General features: G+C 43.8%; 1 protein-coding gene across 4 annotated transcripts in view; it reads left to right on the top strand.

The window, feature by feature from the left end:
* Nucleotides 1-22,544, top strand: part of LOC110538551 (RNA binding protein fox-1 homolog 3) — a 412,667-nt gene that overhangs the window by 32,568 nt on the left and 357,555 nt on the right. For 3 of the 4 annotated variants that reach the window (XM_036938643.1, XM_036938644.1, XM_036938638.1), the window contains exon 2: nt 12,325-12,454. The gene's annotated coding sequence lies outside the window, so the exon portion shown is untranslated. The remainder of the gene's footprint in view (nt 1-12,324; nt 12,455-22,544) is intronic. The other variant, XM_036938639.1, reaches the window with a different exon arrangement.

Genomic DNA, 22,544 nt, shown 5'->3' with positions numbered 1-22,544 from the left:
GTCCTAACTGACTTTCCAAGGCTATAGTTTGTTAACAAGAAATTTGCGGAGTGGTTGAAAAACAAATTTTAATGACTCCAACCGAAGTGTACGTAATCTTCCGACTTTAACTGAATACTCACAATGTATTGTATTGACCTGACTACTTATTGAACCTGAAATGCCATAATATTTAGCCACTCGTTGATATTGATATTCTTTGGAACCTGTATAACTAAACGGAGAGGAGTGAGTTTGCATAGATAGGGCGTCCATCCGTCCGTCCGTCCGACTGATAATGACGCGGAGTCACAGTGCATGATGGAGACACAGAGGGCATGCGACTGTCACATGAAGGTTGACTGGCTCATTAAAGGAAAGATCTCCCCCCATGGCACCTAGTCAGGTAATTGTCTTTTTTTTCCCCTTCCGTTTTTTCAATGCTGATATATATACATAGCTTCAACTGGGGAGGATAAATCAATCATTTCAAGTGTCTTTGGTAATAAGTGAAAGTTATAAATCATGGGATTTGCTCTCAGGTTTATGAAATATTGGCTGTCGAGGGGGGATACATTATCCCCAGTCAGTTAGTCAGTCAGTGTTCCTGGACCGAGGCAGTCAGTCAGCCAATCAGTCAGTCAGTCAGTGTTCCTGGACCGAGGCAGTCAGTCAGTCAGTCAATCAGTTAGCCAGTCAGTGTTCCTGGACCGAGGCAGTCAGTCAGCCAATCAGTCAGTCAGTCAGTGTTCCTGGACCGAGGCAGTCAGTCAGTCAGTCAGTCAGTCAGTCAGTCAGTCAGTCAGTCAGTCAGTGTTCCTGGACCGAGGCAGTCAGTCAGTCAGTCAGTCAGTGTTCCTGGACCGAGGCAGTCAGTCAGTGTTCCTGGACCGAGTCAGTCAGTCAGTGAATTAGTCAGTCAGTCAGTGTTCCTGGACCGAGGCAATCAAATCAAATCAAATTTTATTAGCCACATGCGCAGAATACAGCAGGTGTAGTAGACCTTACAGTGAAACGTTTACTTACAGGATCTAACCATCAATACAGTTTTAAAAAATACAGATAAGAATAAGAAATAAAAGTAGTTAAAGAGCAGCAGTAAAATAACAATAGCGAGACTATATACAGGAGTCTTATGGCTTGAGGGTAGAAGTCAGTCAGTGTTCCTGGACCGAGGTAGTCAGTCAGTCAGTCAGTGTTCCTGGACCGAGGCAGTCAGTCAGTCAGTCAGTGTTCCTGGACCGAGGCAGTCAGTCAGTCAGTCAGTGTTCCTGGACCGAGGCAGTCAGTCAGTCAGTCAGTGTTCCTGGACCGAGGCAGTCAGTCAGTCAGTCAGTGTTCCTGGACCGAGGCAGTCAGTCAGTGTTCCTGGACCGAGGCAGTCAGTCAGTCTGTCAGTGTTCCTGGACCGAGGCAGGCAGACAGTCAGTCAGAGGTGCAGGTGTCAAAGCACGTAGGCACGTATGCAATCTTTGGCTAATCGGAGGATCCATCTATAGAAGAAACGTTCACTCCATCAAGGGCTCTGTATGACGTGCAATTAGTCATGCGTCCTCCGATACACAACCCAACCAAGCCGCACACATTTTAATTATTATGTTGATTATAATTATTTGAGATTTTTGTAGGGTTTCGTACATTTTTGGTACGGGAAAATGAAGTCTGGAATTTCAAAGTGGAAATCACAAACTTCAGAACCCTTTTTTAACCTCAAATACACTACATTTCCTTTATTCCAGGAAAGATCTCCTGCAACAGTGTGATCAAATTAAGATCTTACATCTGTATTAACATAGGGATCAGACCAGCGTTTTCATAGGGAGTATAACTCCATGTTCAAGTTTGTTCACATCACACCAGTGTCAATCTTCCTACTGCTAGTGTAATTGCCTCCGGTTGTTGACTATTTCATGTGACTAGAATCAGTCCTAAGGCTGAACTCGATCGCTACAATGGTACACACATTTTATAGCTTGCATTAACAGGATTTCCTTGATAGATAAAATAAGCAAATAGCTGGTTTGGTGATGTAGTGAAACCAGGATAACAAATGGGCCCTTTCTGATAACAACCCCCTGTGAGACACCCTGGCATGAGAGACAGACAGAGAGATCGGTTGAGGAGAGAGGCAGAGCTGAAACAGCCCACTCTGCTCCCAGTGGAAAGCTCCATGCCCCACACAAGGATGGATTGGGGAGATTTGTAATAGTCCTGCTGCTTTTGACAAAGTGACCCAGTGAGACCTTCATCCTCATTGCCTCAGTGAAAAGGGCATCGGCAGTCGAGCTGTAGCTGAGATAAGTGGGGATCTGTCGTTTTGGGCTCTTCTGTTATAAATGGCTGCCACCTCAATCACGTGAGACAAGAGCGCTATCTCCCCTGACAACCTCTTTCTGACTTGACATGCAAAAATCTAATTGATACAAGGAGAGGGGAGGAGAAGGGGAGAGAGATTGAGGAGATATGGCTTTGGGGAGGGTTTTTTCTTTACATCAAAGTTGAAAAGCCGTCTGTGGCTGGCAGAGATAATTTCAAGATTGAGGCCTCTTACACCCATTTCTATCTGCACAGTGACCACAGATGGAACATGTAGGCTGTTGTACCACCCACTGTACAAATTCCATGACAATACCTGCATGCTGACAGTACCATAGCCTTTTTGGATATCATTTACAGGGTCATAAAATTCATGCGTTTTGAATACCATAAGCCATTATAAGAGTTGCTGTTTTTCACCACTTAGTGACCTGCGTGTGCTGTGGGAATGGCAGAAGAGGCTTATATTCTAGGATGAGGGTAAGAGATTATACAACCTTGACTGTGTGTTTTATGTGGGTGTTGCTATGGACAAGCACAGTACTTTGTTGATCAGAGTGTGTCTGAAATAGCAGAGTTGGTTGACAGAGGAGGTTGGCTGAGGAGATAGAGGAGTGTGGGTTGAAAAGATCCATCTATCTGTTCTTTTATCTCTCTGTGGCTTTCACTTAATAATGTACTTATTGGGACTTTTCTACTGCCTAAATATTATCTTTTTTTTTTTTGTCCAATCTTGCCAAGTGATTAAACTTAATCTCTTTAAAATCTCTTTGAAATCTACACAGCTTAATCTCGTATAAAGATGTCTTTGGACACTGTGTTAACTAACCTCCAGACGAGCTTCAATGCCATACAACTCTCCAACTGCTCTTAAACGCAGGGAAAACTAAATGAATGCTATTCAACCGATCACTGCCCGCACCTGCCCTCCCGTCCAGCATTACTACTCTGGACGGCTCTGACTTAGAATACGTGGACAACTACAAATACCTAGGTGTCTGGTTAGACTGTAAACTCTCCTCCCAGACTCATATTAAGCATCTCCAATCCAAACTTAAATCTAGAATTGGCTTCCTATATCACAACAAAACATCCTTCACTCATGCTGCCAAACATACCCTCGTAAAACTGACCATCCTACCGATCCTCGACTTCGGTGATGTCATCTATAAAATAGCCTCTAACACTCTACTCAACAAACTGGATGCAGTCTATCACAGTGCCATCCATTTTGTCACCAAAGCCCCATAAACTACCCACCATTGCGACCTGTACGCTCTCGTTGGTTGGCCCTCGCTTCATACTCGTCGCCAAACCCACTGGCTCCAAGTTATCTACAAGTCTCTGTTAGGTAAAGCCCCGCTTTATCTCAGCTCACTGGTCACCATAGCAGCACCCACTCGTAGCATGCGCTCCAGCAGGTATATCTCACTGGTCCCCCCCAAAGCCAATTCCTCCTTTGGTCGTCTGTCCTTCCAGTTCTCTGCTGCCAATGACTGGAACGAACTGCAAACATCTCTGCACCCCAGTATCTCTACTTGCACATTCATCTTCTGCACATCTACCATTCCAGTGTTTCAATTGTTATATTGTAATTACTTCGCCACCATGGCCTATTTATTGCCTTACCTCCCTTAACTTACCTCATTTGCACTCACTGTATATAGACTTTTTGTCTTCTTTTGTTCTACTGTATTATTGACTGTATGTTTCTTTTACTCCATGTGTAACTCTGTGTTGTTGTATGTGTCGAATTGCTACGCTTTATCTTGGCCAGGTCGCAGTTGCAAATGAGAACTTGTTCTCAACTAGCCTACCTGGTTACATAAAGGTGAAATAAAATAAATAAAAAATAAAGATACACTGACTGCTGGCAAAGCCCTAGAAGACCAAAGTGTGAAGAAAGCGATCAGAAGGATAAAAGTGAGTGAGAGAAACTGAGAGAAAAAATGAGTACATGTGGTGAAGGGCGTATGATAGAGGTCAAACCCAGCCCCATGTGCACCTGGTCCCCCTAGCGAGGCCATTTGCTGTCACCTCCACTGCTGCTCTCCACCACCAAGACACCCCTCTCTGCATTCAATCCATTCAGGAAACGCTGTGTCCTTCCCACCAACACCTTGATGTTTAATTCATTCTCCAACACCCGGAGGACACTCATAACAAAAACAGGAAAAAGGGAGGAGAGAAAAAGAAAGAGAAAAAAAGAAATTAGAAAAAAGACTGAAACGTCAGATTTGTAATTCCCATTTGTGGACGTGAATGGAATGAGGGACCCAACACAGAACAAAAGAGAATACGTTGTTTGATGGGGACAAAGGACAGAGAGGAGAAAACAAACAAATCAAGAACTCCTCCACCCCACCGCCAACCCTCCTCTCCTTTGCCTCTTTTGTTTGACTCAAGGTTTGTGGAGTGGATGGGGCCTGGAGATGCCTGCGGGGGGTGGGGGGTTGCTTTGCTCGGCACCTCTCAACGTGCTCTCTCTTAATCAGAGGTTGATTAAGCACACTTTGAGAAGCATGGATTATGGGGCTCCCCTCGGACCAAGCTAAATTGGTAGGAAGGGAAGGAAGGCAGAGCGTGTATCGCAGCCAGGGGAACTTTTGATGTGTCAGTCAGTGCGTCTGGCATGGTTTGCTTTTATTGACCTCCCCAGCCTTGATTTGTGACAGATCCCCCGGTGCTGGGATGAGAAAGGAAGGGAGGGTGGGGTGGGGAAGGTTAAAAAAGATTGAGCTGCTGTGCAAGAAAAGAATCCCCCAAATTCTGCTGACCCAATGGAATGGTCCCAAACGTAGCACGGCGTGCACTGCATAAAAACCATTAACAAAGCATCAGCAGCCGAGCAAAATGATTGGCTTGATTGATACTAAAGACATTTCCCACCGAGCCCCTACGTTTTGAATCAGAGAACACAATGTAAACAGCAGGTTTCACTCACAGATATTGTCTCTCATCTACTGTTAATGTGTTGAAGAAAGTGCCTTTGCATAGGTTTCAACGTCCGTACCCATTTCTAGACAGCATGTGTCGTTTATGGATTCATGGATACTAATAGTATGATGCTTTCTTCCCGTGTGCTGTGCTCTGACTGGCTTGTAACCCCTTCAGAAAGGGTAGGCATTATTCATGTTGTGCTGGTAGCAGCACTGTTAATGTAATGAGTCAGGTTGTTAATGTGATCTCGCCTCAGACACAAAGGGTCAACCTGAGACCCTGGCTGGCGCAGACAGAGGCCTCTGCGCCCTACATAAAAACGATGGGACGTGTCATAGCTGATTTATATTGCCCTTGAACCTGCCAATAATAAGACCTTGTGGGCTTGCCTTTAAAAGAAGCCTGCGAAAGAGAGCACTGGAAGCCAGGGTGATAACATGAACGCTGTGTTCCCACCTATTGAAAGCCTGGCGTGGTACAGCTGAAGGCTTTTAAAGGCACCCATGTAATTTAAATGTGTCATTTCTCTCACACAGCACAGCACAGCGCTGGGATGCATTGATATCAGATAGCCCTGAGATGAATCTGACTTGACCTGTGAACATCAGAGTCGATGGCTTCTGCATCGCTACACAGGCATGAGAGGAATCAGCAATGGGTTCTAGGAGATAGGCATCGACACAAATTCAACTAGGCACAACACACCATTTCCGATAGCATACTGTAGGTACAGAACATATAGATTTAATAATGAAGAGATACGCATTGTCATTTCAAACTGTCAAGTCTCTCCAGTCAGGATGTCAACCAGTCTGCTTATCATTTTGCCACCATTTTATTTACATCACAGAATATAGCTGCACAAACACCCTATGCATCCCTGAACACAACGCCATGGTAACTGGAGGAGGGAGATGCACTGTGTGTTTTTGAAGCAGCCTTATTAACTCAACTTGCCCATGTAATTAAAGTTTGCTTACAGTGCAGCTAATATTCACGATGTAACCTGCGAAGGCACACAGCAATTATGTGGGGTGTGACTGACAGAGATCAGGCAAAACAAACAAAGCGGGCCAGCCATCAGTCAAGTCAGTGTTGGGCCAGGTTACTAAGGATGCTCCTGCAGCTCCGTTAGATGAAGTCTGGGACTCAATCCTAGCTAATCCAATTACAGTTTGATTTTAAGGAGCTTTTTTACAACGTCACTGTCACAGACCATTTAAAATAGTCCCACTCCAGTCCTTTATGAAGCTGTCCTAAGTGGACAGTCACTGTCACAGACCATTTAAAATAGTCCCACTCCGGTCCTTTATGAAGCTATCCTAAGTGGACAGTCACTGTCACAGACCATTTAAAATAGTCCCACTCCAGTCCTTTATGAAGCTATCCTAAGTGGACAGTCACTGTCACAGACCATTTAAAATAGTCCCACTCCGGTCCTTTATGAAGCTATCCTAAGTGGACAGTCACTGTCACAGACCATTTAAAATAGTCCCACTCCGGTCCTTTATGAAGCTATCCTAAGTGGACAGTCACTGTCACAGACCATTTAAAATAGTCCCACTCCGGTCCTTTATGAAGCTGTCCTAAGTGGACAGTCACTGTCACAGACCATTTAAAATAGTCCCACTCCGGTCCTTTATGAAGCTATCCTTAGTGGACAGTCACTGTCACAGACCATTTAAAATAGTCCCACTCCGGTCCTTTATGAAGCTATCCTAAGTGGACAGTCACTGTCACAGACCATTTAAAATAGTCCCACTCCGGTCCTTTATGAAGCTATCCTAAGTGGACAGTCACTGTCACAGACCATTTAAAATAGTCCCACTCCGGTCCTTTATGAAGCTATCCTAAGTGGACAGTCACTGTCACAGACCATTTAAAATAGTCCCACTCCAGTCCTTTATGAAGCTATCCTAAGTGGACAGTCACTGTCACAGACCATTTAAAATAGTCCCACTCCGGTCCTTTATGAAGCTATCCTAAGTGGACAGTCACTGTCACAGACCATTTAAAATAGTCCCACTCCGGTCCTTTATGAAGCTATCCTAAGTGGACAGTCACTGTCACAGACCATTTAAAATAGTCCCACTCCGGTCCTTTATGAAGCTATCCTAAGTGGACAGTCACTATCACAGACCATTTAAAATAGTCCCACTCCAGTCCTTTATGAAGCTATCCTAAGTGGACAGTCACTGTCACAGACCATTTAAAATAGTCCCACTCCGGTCCTTTATGAAGCTATCCTAAGTGGACAGTCACTGTCACAGACCATTTAAAATAGTCCCACTCCGGTCCTTTATGAAGCTATCCTAAGTGGACAGTCACTGTCACAGACCATTTAAAATAGTCCCACTCCGGTCCTTTATGAAGCTATCCTAAGTGGACAGTCACTGTCACAGACCATTTAAAATAGTCCCACTCCGGTCCTTTATGAAGCTATCCTAAGTGGACAGTCACTGTCACAGACCATTTAAAATAGTCCCACTCCGGTCCTTTATGAAGCTATCCTAAGTGGACAGTCACTGTCACAGACCATTTAAAATAGTCCCACTCCGGTCCTTTATGAAGCTGTCCTAAGTGGACAGTCACTGTCACAGACCATTTAAAATAGTCCCACTCCGGTCCTTTATGAAGCTGTCCTAAGTGGACCGTCACTGTCACAGACCATTTAAAATAGTCCCACTCCGGTCCTTTATGAAGCTGTCCTAAGTGGACAGTCACTGTCACAGACCATTTAAAATAGTCCCACTCCGGTCCTTTATGAAGCTATCCTAAGTGGACAGTCACTGTCACAGACCATTTAAAATAGTCCCACTCCGGTCCTTTATGAAGCTATCCTAAGTGGACAGTCACTGTCACAGACCATTTAAAATAGTCCCACTCCGGTCCTTTATGAAGCTGTCCTAAGTGGACAGTCACTGTCACAGACCATTTAAAATAGTCCCACTCCGGTCCTTTATGAAGCTATCCTAAGTGGACAGTAACTGTCACAGACCATTTAAAATAGTCCCACTCCAGTCCTTTATGAAGCTATCCTAAGTGGACAGTCACTGTCACAGACCATTTAAAATAGTCCCACTCCGGTCCTTTATGAAGCTATCCTAAGTGGACAGTCACTGTCACAGACCATTTAAAATAGTCCCACTCCGGTCCTTCATGAAGCTATCCTAAGTGGACAGTCACTGTCACAGACCATTTAAAATAGTCCCACTCCGGTCCTTTATGAAGCTATCCTAAGTGGACAGTCACTGTCACAGACCATTTAAAATAGTCCCACTCCGGTCCTTTATGAAGCTATCCTAAGTGGACAGTCACTGTCACAGACCATTTAAAATAGTCCCACTCCGGTCCTTTATGAAGCTGTCCTAAGTGGACAGTCACTGTCACAGACCATTTAAAATAGTCCCACTCCGGTCCTTTATGAAGCTGTCCTAAGTGGACAGTCACTGTCACAGACCATTTAAAATAGTCCCACTCCGGTCCTTTATGAAGCTATCCTAAGTGGACAGTCACTGTCACAGACCATTTAAAATAGTCCCACTCTGGTCCTTTATGAAGCTATCCTAAGTGGACAGTCACTGTCACAGACCATTTAAAATAGTCCCACTCCGGTCCTTTATGAAGCTATCCTAAGTGGACAGTCACTGTCACAGACCATTTAAAATAGTCCCACTCCGGTCCTTTATGAAGCTATCCTAAGTGGACAGTCACTGTCACAGACCATTTAAAATAGTCCCACTCCGGTCCTTTATGAAGCTATCCTAAGTGGACAGTCACTGTCACAGACCATTTAAAATAGTCCCACTCCGGTCCTTTATGAAGCTATCCTAAGTGGACAGTCACTGTCACAGACCATTTAAAATAGTCCCACTCCGGTCCTTTATGAAGCTATCCTAAGTGGACAGTCACTGTCACAGACCATTTAAAATAATCCCACTCCGGTCCTTTATGAAGCTGTCCTAAGTGGACAGTCACTGTCACAGACCATTTAAAATAGTCCCACTCCGGTCCTTTATGAAGCTATCCTAAGTGGACAGTCACTGTCACAGACCATTTAAAATAGTCCCACTCCGGTCCTTTATGAAGCTATCCTAAGTGGACAGTCACTGTCACAGACCATTTAAAATAGTCCCACTCCGGTCCTTTATGAAGCTGTCCTAAGTGGACAGTCACTGTCACAGACCATTTAAAATAGTCCCACTCCGGTCCTTTATGAAGCTATCCTAAGTGGACAGTCACTGTCACAGACCATTTAAAATAATCCCACTCCGGTCCTTTATGAAGCTGTCCTAAGTGGACAGTCACTGTCACAGACCATTTAAAATAGTCCCACTCCGGTCCTTTATGAAGCTATCCTAAGTGGACAGTCACTGTCAAAGACCATTTAAAATAGTCCCACTCCAGTCCTTTATGAAGCTATCCTAAGTGGACAGTCACTGTCACAGACCATTTAAAATAGTCCCACTCCGGTCCTTTATGAAGCTATCCTAAGTGGACAGTCACTGTCACAGACCATTTAAAATAGTCCCACTCCGGTCCTTTATGAAGCTATCCTAAGTGGACAGTCACTGTCACGGACCATTTAAAATAGTCCCACTCTGGTCCTTTATGAAGCTGTCCTAAGTGGACAGTCACTGTCACAGACCATTTAAAATAGTCCCACTCCGGTCCTTTATGAAGCTATCCTAAGTGGACAGTCACTGTCACAGACCATTTAAAATAGTCCCACTCCAGTCCTTTATGAAGCTATCCTAAGTGGACAGTCACTGTCACGGACCATTTAAAATAGTCCCACTCCAGTCCTTTATGAAGCTATCCTAAGTGGACAGTCACTGTCACGGACCATTTAAAATAGTCCCACTCCAGTCCTTTATGAAGCTATCCTAAGTGGACAGTCACTGTCACGGACCATTTAAAATAGTCCCACTCCGGTCCTTTATGAAGCTATCCTAAGTGGACAGTCACTGTCACAGACCATTTAAAATAGTCCCACTCCGGTCCTTTATGAAGCTATCCTAAGTGGACAGTCACTGTCACAGACCATTTAAAATAGTCCCACTCCGGTCCTTTATGAAGCTATCCTAAGTGGACAGTATTAACAAGGTAAAGAAAGTCCTTCACGAGAACTCAACAAAACCTTGAGAGGAACCAGACTCATTGACATGGGCAAGTACCAAATTAGAGGACATTTGACTTGTCTGGCCAGTGCAAATTGTGACTATATTAGAGTTGGATGGGTACAGTCCAGCTCTCTCTGTCCCGGGTTCTGGGAGGCAGACAGGACAAATCTGGGTTAATTGGGAGAATCCCACATGTAGTGGAGTGGACCTGTGATCGATTGGGATCTGAAGTGGCTTAGCTGTGCCTCTGTGTGTCAATAGCGTCACCTTCTCCCTCACCTCTCTGATAAACCGTAGGCTCCTGCTCCACATATACCCCAGGCTGTGGACACACAAACTGTCTGTATGCTGAGCCATCCCTGAGTCATCCCAGTCTCTAAACGCACCAAATGCAGGAGTCCAGACTCTGAGGGGTTAAGTGTTGAATTGAGGAGACATTAGAATGCACTTCACAGCACCCTGGCACGGTAGATTGAAACAAGGATTTAATTGGCTCCATATCAAGGTTAGATAGTGCCGTTGTTGACTTTTGACAGAAAAACAAGGTGACTGATATTACGGAGATAAGCATAAATCCCAACTCAATCACATCAATAAGTTTCTAAGGCGTGTACAGGTGGCTCACCTTGCAACCATTGACAGTGGCGCTCGCTGAAAAGATAGGCATCGGAGGTTGTGTCTTGTGTCTGCATTGTCACATGTTTATTGCTGTGTGTGTGCATGTCAATTCTCTGACAATCATCACAGTGCAGTTGTTTCAACATGATCTTGGCACAGAGGTCATGGGATTCAAAGGCATACATTTCAGTTGCTCTTGCTTCCTCACAGAGCATTACAGGAAGCCCCATCAAAAGGGTCACCTTTGAGCAGTGCTTTATGGGTTTGTTTCATAGGCGACTGTATTACTTCACCCATACACTATAACTGTGAAAACTGTTAGGATGTAATTCCACACACATGTATCTATGAAATTGTACTCGTTGAGGTATTAATAATAAAAAAAAAACATTTAATCTATTTTGTTTAAGAGGACCCATTTCTAAGGGATTTGACCTAACAATGGAAGGCCTAAACACTTAGTGGCAGCAGGACATGTGCATTACAGGTGAAGCCCTTTCTTAGTGTGGTGAAACCTCAGACTGGGTGAACACACTGGTGTTGACACTGTCTCTCTTTGTCTAAGCCCATTATCTCGTGCCCCGCAGTTTGCTTCATTCATTCCAAAATGCCACTCTTCGCATATGAGAGCATATCAGTCTCCATGGAAACTCATTTTACCAATACTTTGTCGGCACCAAATGACCCTGCTCTCATACTTACCATCACAGCTCTTTGCATGGAGGTGGCCTGTTTTCAATTGGAGATGAAACATTTTAAGGCAAATGTAGCCCCCGCTGGCTTGCTAGCTGTGATACTGAATTCAGAGGTGGAGCATGTAGAAAGGCCAATGTGATGTATTCATAGCCATTTCCAGAGGTTTTCAGAAAGAATGCTCACTGAACAGTTTCTATTGAGGACATTTTGTTGGTCACATACCTTCCATTCAATCTGTCAGATGGCTTGACTTACAAATCATCTTCTGTTAAAGTGTTGTGGACATGTGGAATCTCACTGTACTCTAATCACATATCTAACTTTAATATTATAGCCATAACCACCTCAGCAAGTTACCTCACTGATTTGTTTAACTGATGAAAATGCTTAACATACTCAGTGCACATTGCCAAATTTCCAATGTTTTTCATAAGTTAGTTTTTTACGTTTTAATGACTGACAACCACAGATGGCAGTAGCACAGTGCACGGACATAATATGTACATCTGTATGCTCTATTTTTACGCTACTATCCTTAGCTATTTCTGTAGTTATGTATTGACCAGGATCAGTTTCAGGAAGTATTGGCTGTGGATCAATGAGGCCACAGGATTCTCTTTGGAATATTTACACTTGTGTCTTTCTCTGCAAGGCCCACAGATAATTGGTTGAAGGGAGAGTCCAGGAAGGTCAGCCAAGAAAGCAGCCGTAGGTGCCAGCGTGAAATCTGCAGGAACTACAATTACTTCAACAGTGAGCCGCTGGAACAAGGTGAATGACAGGTAGGAAATAATTCATATGAATTACCTGCTGTATTATGAATAACCACCTGCTGAGAGGACATCACACGGTCAGTTATAAGCCAAATTGGTTTTCAATAGTCCTTTTTTTGTCATTTGTTGGCAATTACCCTGGTTCTCGTGATAATATAGTCACAAATGAACCTCCGAGAACATTTCTTCCTTATGGCTTTTTGGGAGGGACAAGGTTGAAGTTGGCATGCAAGTGATCACACAATTATAGTTTGGTTACTCCTCTGTCCTCTGCTATTTTAACTTATTCTATTGAAGCTGATGCTTACCTTTTTCCAAGCCAGCTCTCTCATATTAATAATTCATTATAAATTAACCAAAAAAACATACAGTATATAGCTTACGTTTTACACTTGACCGTGACACACACTACTACTGTAAGTTATTCTATAAGAAATCCTCCCATCCCAGAGATCACTTATCACATTCCGTTTTCTGGGGCGGTAAATATCTGACCTTGCAGTGCAGAGACATAAAGTATTTCACTCAAACAATTATGACTTCTTTGTTTCCTTCTGGATATCATTCTCGAGAGGAGACTCAAGCAGTCTGAGTACTTAAACCTGGTGAGTCAGTGCTCCTAGTGGAATGGTTGTCTCTCCCCATCTCCAAATCCTAGACTGGTTGCCTCAGGATACAGAGGATGGGGAGAAAAAGCCTAATTGGTGCTGAATGAAGTGTGGCCCATTAATGGATGGCAATAATAGTTGAGATTTTACGACTCCCTCCACATTAGGCCTTTAAGAGAGTTTCACCTGTAGAAAAGGACACCTCGTACTTTCTGCTATCTCTTCCTGTCAAGGTGTTACAGTGTATGATAAAGGACAAGAGGGAGGTAACCTCCGATAAGGCCATGACAAACAGCAACACCTGATGTAAAGCTGTGGTGTATGTATTACCCAGATAGTTGGAAGCTGAACAGTATCATTCATGAAGGGCAACCTATTCCAAGCCGTTTATAATTCCTTTGTGGTTGCTATGACTGCCAGTGGTGAACAGCAGGGGGTGGAACATGGAATGGCTAGCTGGTGTAATATAGTCACATATGTGGTCTCACGTCCCCTTGCACGGTGTTGACCACAACATTCGGTGCTTTCAGACCTTTTCTACTGGAAAATGAGGAAGGCTCCACACTGTTTGCATTTCAGATGATGAGGAAATGTCAGAGCATTTCAAAGAAGGCTTTTGTTTACCCATGTCTAATAACCCTCAGCATAGGAAAGCATTTGAAACACTTACCATGTCCAGAGACCTTGCATGATTGTGTTGGAATCTAGAAGAGAAAAGGAGGATTTAAGAAAATAGAATACTTTGATGGATGTGTTCTGTGTTATAAAACAATTTGGGAAACATCTTTGGTGCAACACTAGATGACATAAAAGGGTCTCAGAGCTACAGTAAAAAGTCTATAGTAGCTAGAAACTAAATGGTGAAAACACTTTTAACAGTAGGGAATCAACGTAACACGTGGACCTAAGGAATTGTTCATTCAACAAAGGTAAAAACCGTCTTTACAATACAATATTATTTCAAAGTCTAGGGTTAAATTATTTCATTGCAATTTCTCGCTTGATAAATACTCTCTTCTAAGTCCAGATGTGACCAATTTGAGACAGACAGGGCACATTTGCTTGGGAGTGTAATATTTTTCTATGTCAACTAGAAGTCCTTTCAAAGCAGAGGATCCAAGTATTTTCACCTCATTTGATCAATGTATTTCATTTGAATCCTATCATTTCTCATGCACCACCATTCACAGTGAAATTTCACTCTATGGTAATTTTTCTGTGTGAACTGGAGATCAGAGATGGTTGATTGTGGAGGACCCTTGTCCAGACATATTTCACAGTGTCCTCTGAAGGAGTAACTCCAGCACCCTGTAAGGTGACTTCTCATTATACTTCAACTTCATGTTATTAACTTCCTGTTAATGCAGGATGGATAGCAGCAGTGGCACCCCGAGGGCCCTGGCTAATGTCTCCTGTAGTATGTCTAGTGCCACAAGCCTATATATCTCACTTCTCAATTAGAAATGTCTGGAAAGGGAAATTAACATAGGCTGCATCATAAAAGGCCTGACAACAGAGCTGATACAATTACAATAGAGTGATTAAAAAATATTAAAAAGGTGATGTATTACATTGATCATAAATGCATTCCCAAATCATTTAATTGAAGAGTACGCTATAATGTTGTAGTTAAATATGTCCTATTAGTGTTTGGCTCATGCATGCATAAGAATTAATTATTGAATAATTGTTAGTGTATTTCAACAGTGGCAAGGCTGTGAAGGATGATGTATCTTCTTCAGTGGCTGTCCAGAGATAGGGCTTAATTACAGTGGATTGCCTTATCTCCTCGCTTTAATCCGCTTTTTGGAGTCTCCCCCGCCCGCTCACACCATCTAGTCGATATCATCAGACTGCTGGCACAGCCACAGAGAGAAAGTGATCCCCATTTCTCTGTCACATTAAGGGTCATTCATAGAGTCTCCGCCTCAGCCCTGACTTAGAGCATGATGTGGAAGAGCTAAGAAGAATGGTCTGTATAGAATATGACCCTCATATATCAGGTCAGAGCTCCCTGGCACATACACACTAGTATACTCTTTGTCAACGGATTAGACTTCAACAATGTGTTACTATAACGCTATCAGAAAATTGTCTCAGTTCTTTGCCAAAAGCTATTTTTATGGACATAGCCTCCACTAGCTGTGATGTTTTCAAGGTGTGTTCTTATTCTGATGCTTTCCAGTAGTGCTATACTTCCATATTGCCAAAAAGGGTTTGTCAGTTGGATTAGGACTATGATTAAAGAGGCAATGTTGTTGAAATTGCTCCGTTTCCTTCATTTACATGTAATTCAATCAATCCATTGAAACAGCGTGGGGAGAAACGGCTAAATTCTGTACACCGAATACAACATGCCAACTGCTGATCTTGTAGTGATGGTAATAGCACTGTCAAGTTTGACAATTCCGAGAAAGCAATACTGTTATTCCACATATTCATTTTTCAAAATCTAATTGTACTTTCATTTCTTCACCAACACAGAGCTGTCAAGCTGAACATGTAATTCAATGAGCGTCAACCGTTGGCTTGATCATTTCTTCATTTTATTTTTAATGGTGCATACACCATTCAAAATGACTTCAGTTTGAGGATACGTAAATCATTTGGTGCTTCTATTGGACTTGACTGTGGTTTGCAGTAATCTGAAGCTGTGTCCAGGCTATATTCATTGAGTGTTATGTATGCTAGTGTTGTGTAGTCTCCCTAAAGGCTTGGGGAGAGGGGAACATTTGATCGGAGAGTGATGTGTACTGAGACTATGGCCCTCTTTATTCATAGTTGCGGCCGAAATGGGCTGTCAAAATGGAGGAAATTGAAACCAGTCAATATTGCACATCTCAGGCTGCTGAGGCATTGTGAGAGCACCCTATCTTAAATTGCCAACAGCAGTCAAAGCCAGAGCAGATATCAACACAAGGGCACACACATGCATTTACACACACACACACACACACACACACACACACACACACACACACACACACACACACACACACACACACACACACACACACACACACACACACACACACACACACACACACACACACACACACACACACACACACACACACACACACACACACACACAAAGCCCTCCCCCAATGCCAAATGCCTCATATCTGTTGGAACCTCCACAGAGAATGGCATCTGAAAAACATGCTTAAGCCAAGGTCGTTCCTTCCTATGTTAGAAAGAAACAGCAAACTAATGCCTGCATCTGTCTGGCAGTCATCAAGTCCCTTGGACCAATCACTCTATGAGAGCTGAGATCATTTTAATGAGAGGAGGTGAGTAGTGGTTTCTCCTCTCAGCTTTCATCCCTCACTGGAGCACTATGAAAAGAGCTTTCCAGGCAAACAGTTTGCTGTTCTCAGGATTTGGAGAGACCTTTTTAATCCCCACCACCTTGTTAAATAGCGGGATTTGAAGCCTGTTTCTTAATCAAGTCTCAGTACAAATAGGATCATCTCCCGTCTTTCTCAGCCTTTCCCTGTGCGGAGTGGGAATTATAGGTGTTCTAGTGGTACTTCTGTTGGTTGTTTTATCTGAGACGTTTGAACAACACTTCAGCTGTTTCCAAGCAGGCGGCGGTACACTACAGTAATTTTCATCAGTTCGCTTGTTCAGGTAATGTTCCCCCAGGAACACTGATCTCAGGGCTTATCTTGTTAAGAGCCCCCCTGCCATCTTTAAGAATTGACTGGCTGGCGGAGACTGGGCCCAGCTTTTAGGAACCTTATTGGGGATGGGAGAATGACACTAATTAGACTCATTGACGTGTTTAAAAATCAAGCTCGGTACATTCGCTTGTTTGAATTTGCTTGTTTGAATCAAAAGCTGGATTGGTGCTCAATTGCAGAGTATGAAGTATAATCTTCTAGTTTGAAATGACATAGAGAATCAACAAAAATGTGTCATAATATTAGGTATATTGAAAACACTTTGGATGGAATTTTATCATGACACAATGCATTTCAAAGCACACAATAGGAAGCAGCTTCTGAGATGCAGCTTCTGAGATGGGTAGGCACAATGTGGTGTACACCTGCAATACAGTGTAGACATGAGACAAAACAGTAGAGTGAAGAGGAAGCACTCCCCCATCCACATCAACGGGGCCGCAGTGGAGCGGGTCAAGAGCTTCAAAGGTTCCTTGGCATGCATATCACTGATGACCTGAAATGGTGCCACGCAGTTGAAGAAATTCTGCATGGCCCCTAAGACCCTCACAAACTTCTATAGATGCACCATTGAGAGCATTCTGTCAGGCTGCATCACCGCCTGGTACGGCAACTGTAACGCCCTCAACCGCTTCACCAAGGGCACGCTGCCTGCCCTCCAGGACCTTTATAGCACTCAGTGTAAAAGGAAGGTCAAGAAGATCAGCAAGGACCTCAGCCACCCGAGACACGGTCTGTTTACTATGCTACCATCTAGAAGACAGAGACGGTACAGGTGCATCAGAGCTGGAACCAAGACGCTGAGAAACACTGACGTCTTTCTATCACAAGGCCATCAGACTGTTGAACAGCCATCACTAGCCAGCTACCTGCCCGGTACTCAGCCCTGAGACTAATGCCCCATGTATGTACAGTCCATTCGGAAAGTATTCAGACCCCTTGACTTTTTCCATATTTTGTTACATTACAGCCTTATTCTAAAATTGATAAAATAGTTTTTTCCTCATCAATCTACCCCCTAATGACAAAGCAAAACCATGTTTTTTAGAAATGTTTGCAAACATGAAATATCACATTTACATAAGTATTCAGACCCTTTACTTAGTACTTTGTTGAAGCACCTTTGGCAGCGATTACAGCCTCGAGTCTACTTGGGTATATTGCTACAAGCTTTGCCACCTGTATTTGGAGAGTTTCTCCCATTCTTCTCTGCAGATCCTCTCAAGCTCTGTCAGGTTGGATGGGGAGCGTCGCTGCACAGCAATTTTCAGGTCTCTCCAGAGATGTTAGATCGGGTTCAAGTCTTGTCCCAAAGCCACTTCTGCATTGTCTTGTCTGTGTGTTTAGGGTCGTTGTCCTGTTGGAGGGTACATTTTTGCCCTAGTCTGAGGTCCTGAACGCTCTGGAGCAGATTTTCATCAAGGATCTCACTGTACTTTGCTCCGTGCACCTTTCCCTTGATCCTGACTAGTCTCCCAGTCCCTGCCGCTGAAAAACATCCCCACATTCACCGTAGGGATGGTGCCAGGTTTCCTCCAGAAGTGACGCTTGGCATTCAGGCCAAAGAGTTCAATCTTGATGTTATCAGACCAGAGAATCTTGTTTCTCATGGTCTCAGAGTCCTTTAGGTGCCTTTTGGTAAACTCCAAGCGGGCTGTCATGCGCCTTTTGTTGAGGAGTGGCTTCCGTCTGGCCACTCTACCATAGAGGCCTGATTGATATAGTGCTGCAGAGATGGTTGACCTTCTGGAAGGTTCTCCTATCTCTATAGAGGAACTCTGGAGCTCTGTCCCGATTGGTCAGATTGGCCAGGCTGCCAGCTTTAGCAAGAGTCTTGGTGGTTTCAATCTTTTTATATTTAAGAATGATGGAGCGAAACTTCAGTATAGGGACAAAGTGGAGTCGTAATTCAACGACTCAGACACGAGATGTATGTGGCAGGGTCTACAAGCAATTACGGACTACAAAAAGAAAACCAGCCACGTCACAAACACTGACGTCTTGCTTCCAGACAAACAAAACACCTTCTTTGCCCGCTTTGAGGATAATACAGTGCCACCGACGCGGCCCGCTACCAAGGACTGCACCCCCATCTCCTTCTCCATGGCCAATGTGAGTAAGACATTTAAAACGTGTTAACCCTCGCAAGGCTGACGGCCCAGATGGCATCCCTAGCTGCATCCTCAGAGCATGTGCAGACCAGCTGGCTGGTGTGTTTACTGTTCACGGACATATTCAATCTTTCCCTATCCCAGTCTGCTGTTCCCACATGCTTCAATATGGCCACTATTGTTCCTGTACCCAAGAAGGCAAAGGTAACTGAACTGAATGACTATCGCCCTGTAGCACTCACCTCTGTCATCATGAAGTGCTTTGAGAGACTAGTCAAGGAACATATCACCTCCACCTTACCTGTCACCCTAGACCCACTCCAATTTGCCTACTGTCCCAATAGGTCCACAGACGATGCAATCGCCTACACACTGCACACTGCCCTATCCCATCTGAACAAGAGGAATACCTTTGTAAGAATGTTGTTCATTGACTATAGCTCAGCATTCAACACCATAGTACCCTCCAAGCTCATCATTAAGCTTGAGGCCCTGGGTCTTAAACCCGCCCTGTGCGTTTGGGTCCAGAACTCCTTGACGGGCCGCCCCAGGTGGTGAAGGTAGGAAACAACACCTCCACTTCGCTGATCCTCAACACTGGGGCCCCACAAGGGTGCATGCTCAGCCCCCTCCTGTACTCCCTGTTCATCCATGACTGCGTGGCCATGCACACCTCCAATTTGATCATCAAGTTTGCAGACGACACAACAGTAGTAGGCTTGATCACCAACAATGACAAGACAGCCTATAGGGAAGAGGTGAGGGCACTCAGAGTGTGGTGTCAGGAAAACAACCTCTCACTTAACGTCAACAAAACAAAGGAGATGATCATAGACTTCAGGAAACAGCAGAGAGAGCACCTCCTTATCCACATCGATGGGACAGCAGTGGAGAAGGTGGAAAGTTTCAAGTTCCTCGGTGTACACATCATGGACAAACTGAAATTGTCCACCCACACAGACAGTGTGGTGAAGAAGGCGCAACAGCGCCTCTTCAACCTCGGGAGGCTGAAGAAATTTGGCTTGTCACCTATAACCCTCACAAACTTTTACTTGAGAGCATCCTGTCAGGCTGTATCACCGCCTGGTACAGCAACTGCACCACCCACAACCGCAGGGCTCTCCAGAGGGTGGTGCAGTCTGCACAACTGAGGAAAACTACCTGACCTCCAGGACACCTACAGCACCCGATGTCACAGGAAGGCCAAAAAGATCATCAAGGACAACAACGACCCGAGCCACTGCCTGTTCACCCCGCTACCCCGCTACCCGCTACCGTCAGAATTATTAGAGGCACAAGCATTTCGCTACACTCATGTATGTGACCAATAACATTTGATTTGATTTGGAGGCCACTGTGTTCTTGGGGACCTTCAATGCTGCATACATTTGTTGGTACCCTTCCCCAGATCTGTGCCTCAACACAATCCTGTCTCGGAGCTTTACGGACGATTCCTTCGACCTCATGGCTTGGTATTTGCTCTGACATGCACTGTCAACTGTGGGACCTTATATAGACAGGTGTGGGCCTTGCCAAGTCATGTCCAATCAATTGAATTTACCACAGGTGGACTCCATCAAGTTGTAGAAACATCTCAAGGATGATCAATGGAAACAGGATGCACCTGAACTCAATTTCGAGTCTCATAGCAAAGGGTATAAGTGAATACTTATGTAAATAAGATATTTACTTATGTTTACTTATGTAAATATTTCTGTTATTTGCTAAAATGTATAAAAAACTGTTTTTGCTTTGGTATTGTGTGTAGATTGAAGAGGAATTTTAAAAATGTAATACATTTTAGAAAAAGTCTTTAACATAACAAAATATGGAAAAGGGGAAGGGGTCTGAATACTTTCCGAAGGCACTTTAGATTCATTGTATATACAGTATATACTGTATTCTGGACATAGTTCATCCCAACATACCTACTACTGTACATTCCATTTTCCTTCCAAATGATACACTGTCTACACAGCACCAATGTTCCCTCTAAGCTGCGCACATGCGCGGCTGCATACCTCCTCCAGGACTGCCACGCAGAAGAAATGCCAGGCCGTGCAGAGACGCAAGAGATTGAACATCACTGAGTTCGCCCCATTAGTTAGCACTATATAGATCAATGTTTTTTATGTGACCTAATCAACATTATATCAGCCCCTTTTCAATGCAACAAACCAAAACAAATCTAACTTTGCAAGATTGAGTCTGTGATTTTGTTGTAGGCAGAACCAGAACGCAACGGAGTAGAATTCTATTGGCTGAGGTAGCCCATGAGCGGTCTTTCAATCACCCCTGAGTGAATGTGCTTTTCAGATCAGTGTAGATCAGCATGTGTGTGCACGTGTTGATATTCTTTGCTAGTTAGCGAGTTATTAGCCCAGTTATAGATACTTATAGGTCAGCAATGGGAAGTTACTGCTTCCTACAAGAGCACAAAACGTCTAGGCTACATTTCTTTGAAATCAGTCAGATAAAAAGCTTATGTATTAATTAAAGGTGCAGAGTTGTATTTTGAGACAGTCTTGAATATGTAAATAAGCCAATAGGCAGAGGGGTAGCCTACATTGTCTATTTCTCTGTATGGTAATAATAATACATTTCATTTTTAAAGTGGTTTCTTGCATCATACGACACAATACAATGCAATTTACAGTCACCAATTTGGCCCATGGTGTTACAGAGCAAGCAAAAAATAATTCATTAATGTCAAGCCCTTCATAATATAAAAACGTTTTTAAAAGTCTCATGCAATGTAGGTCTGCATTGAACACCACATATAGGCTGCTTTAGGCTGTATCACAGAAATGTGAAAATGTTATGGGATTTGCTCCATTGGTTTTGTTGGTAGGCCTACAGTATGCTCAAATAGCCACAATAGCCTATTGGCTACAGTCTAAAACTGTAAGGGTATAGCCTCAGTGTTCACTGTAAACAAGTGCCAGAAGCTGCACAAAATTCTCACAACGTTCAAGTTTCCTCTCATAAGACCTAAAATTTACTGCGTGCCCAACAAAGGAAACATTGCAAACCACGTATTTATGTTGTGGATTCTGACACATGTTCACTGAAATAGATCTACTCTGGATTGTCATTTCTTGTTTGTTTGTTTGTGTGTTTGTTTGTTTCTTGATTGTTTGTGTATTTGTATTGTATTTGCTCGACGTTCTACTGCGCTGTTGGAGCTAGAAACAAAGCATTTAGCTGCACCTGTTATAACACCTGCAAATCTGTGTACGCGACCAATAAAGTTTGATATGATTTTAATTTGTTTATGCTAGGTGGACATGCTATCTGGCTGGCTGGCGGGCACAGGCAGGGTCCCTTCTGCTTAAGATGCAGTGGAGCCTCTATGGGTTAGGAGGGCCAGCTCTATCAATCTGCTCCCCTACGGCCCCCACGTTCCCCAGCGCGGTTAATCACCGCTACTAATTAGAACTAATTACTCATGGCTGCCCTGGAGAGCCCCCCTTGCAAGCTCACGCTGATCTCAAGGTCCTCCATTGGCACCCCGCTGCTTGGTATTCCTCAGGTAAGGAAGGAGACGGAGGTGGAGCCGCAGGGTCGCTCCCTGATCCTCACTTTTTTGTGTGAAAATACAACACATCCCCAGTGATTATAGTGATAGCTGAGGTATTGTAGAAGGCTAGGCCCTTGCAGGCAGCCTGTTTCACTGATATGCAGGGCAGCACTA

This window comes from Oncorhynchus mykiss, chromosome 12 (genome assembly GCF_013265735.2).
Source record: "Oncorhynchus mykiss isolate Arlee chromosome 12, USDA_OmykA_1.1, whole genome shotgun sequence".
NCBI lineage: Eukaryota > Metazoa > Chordata > Actinopteri > Salmoniformes > Salmonidae > Oncorhynchus > Oncorhynchus mykiss.
Note: the sequence above shows the minus strand (reverse complement) of the source record. Positions and strands in the feature narration are given on the sequence as shown.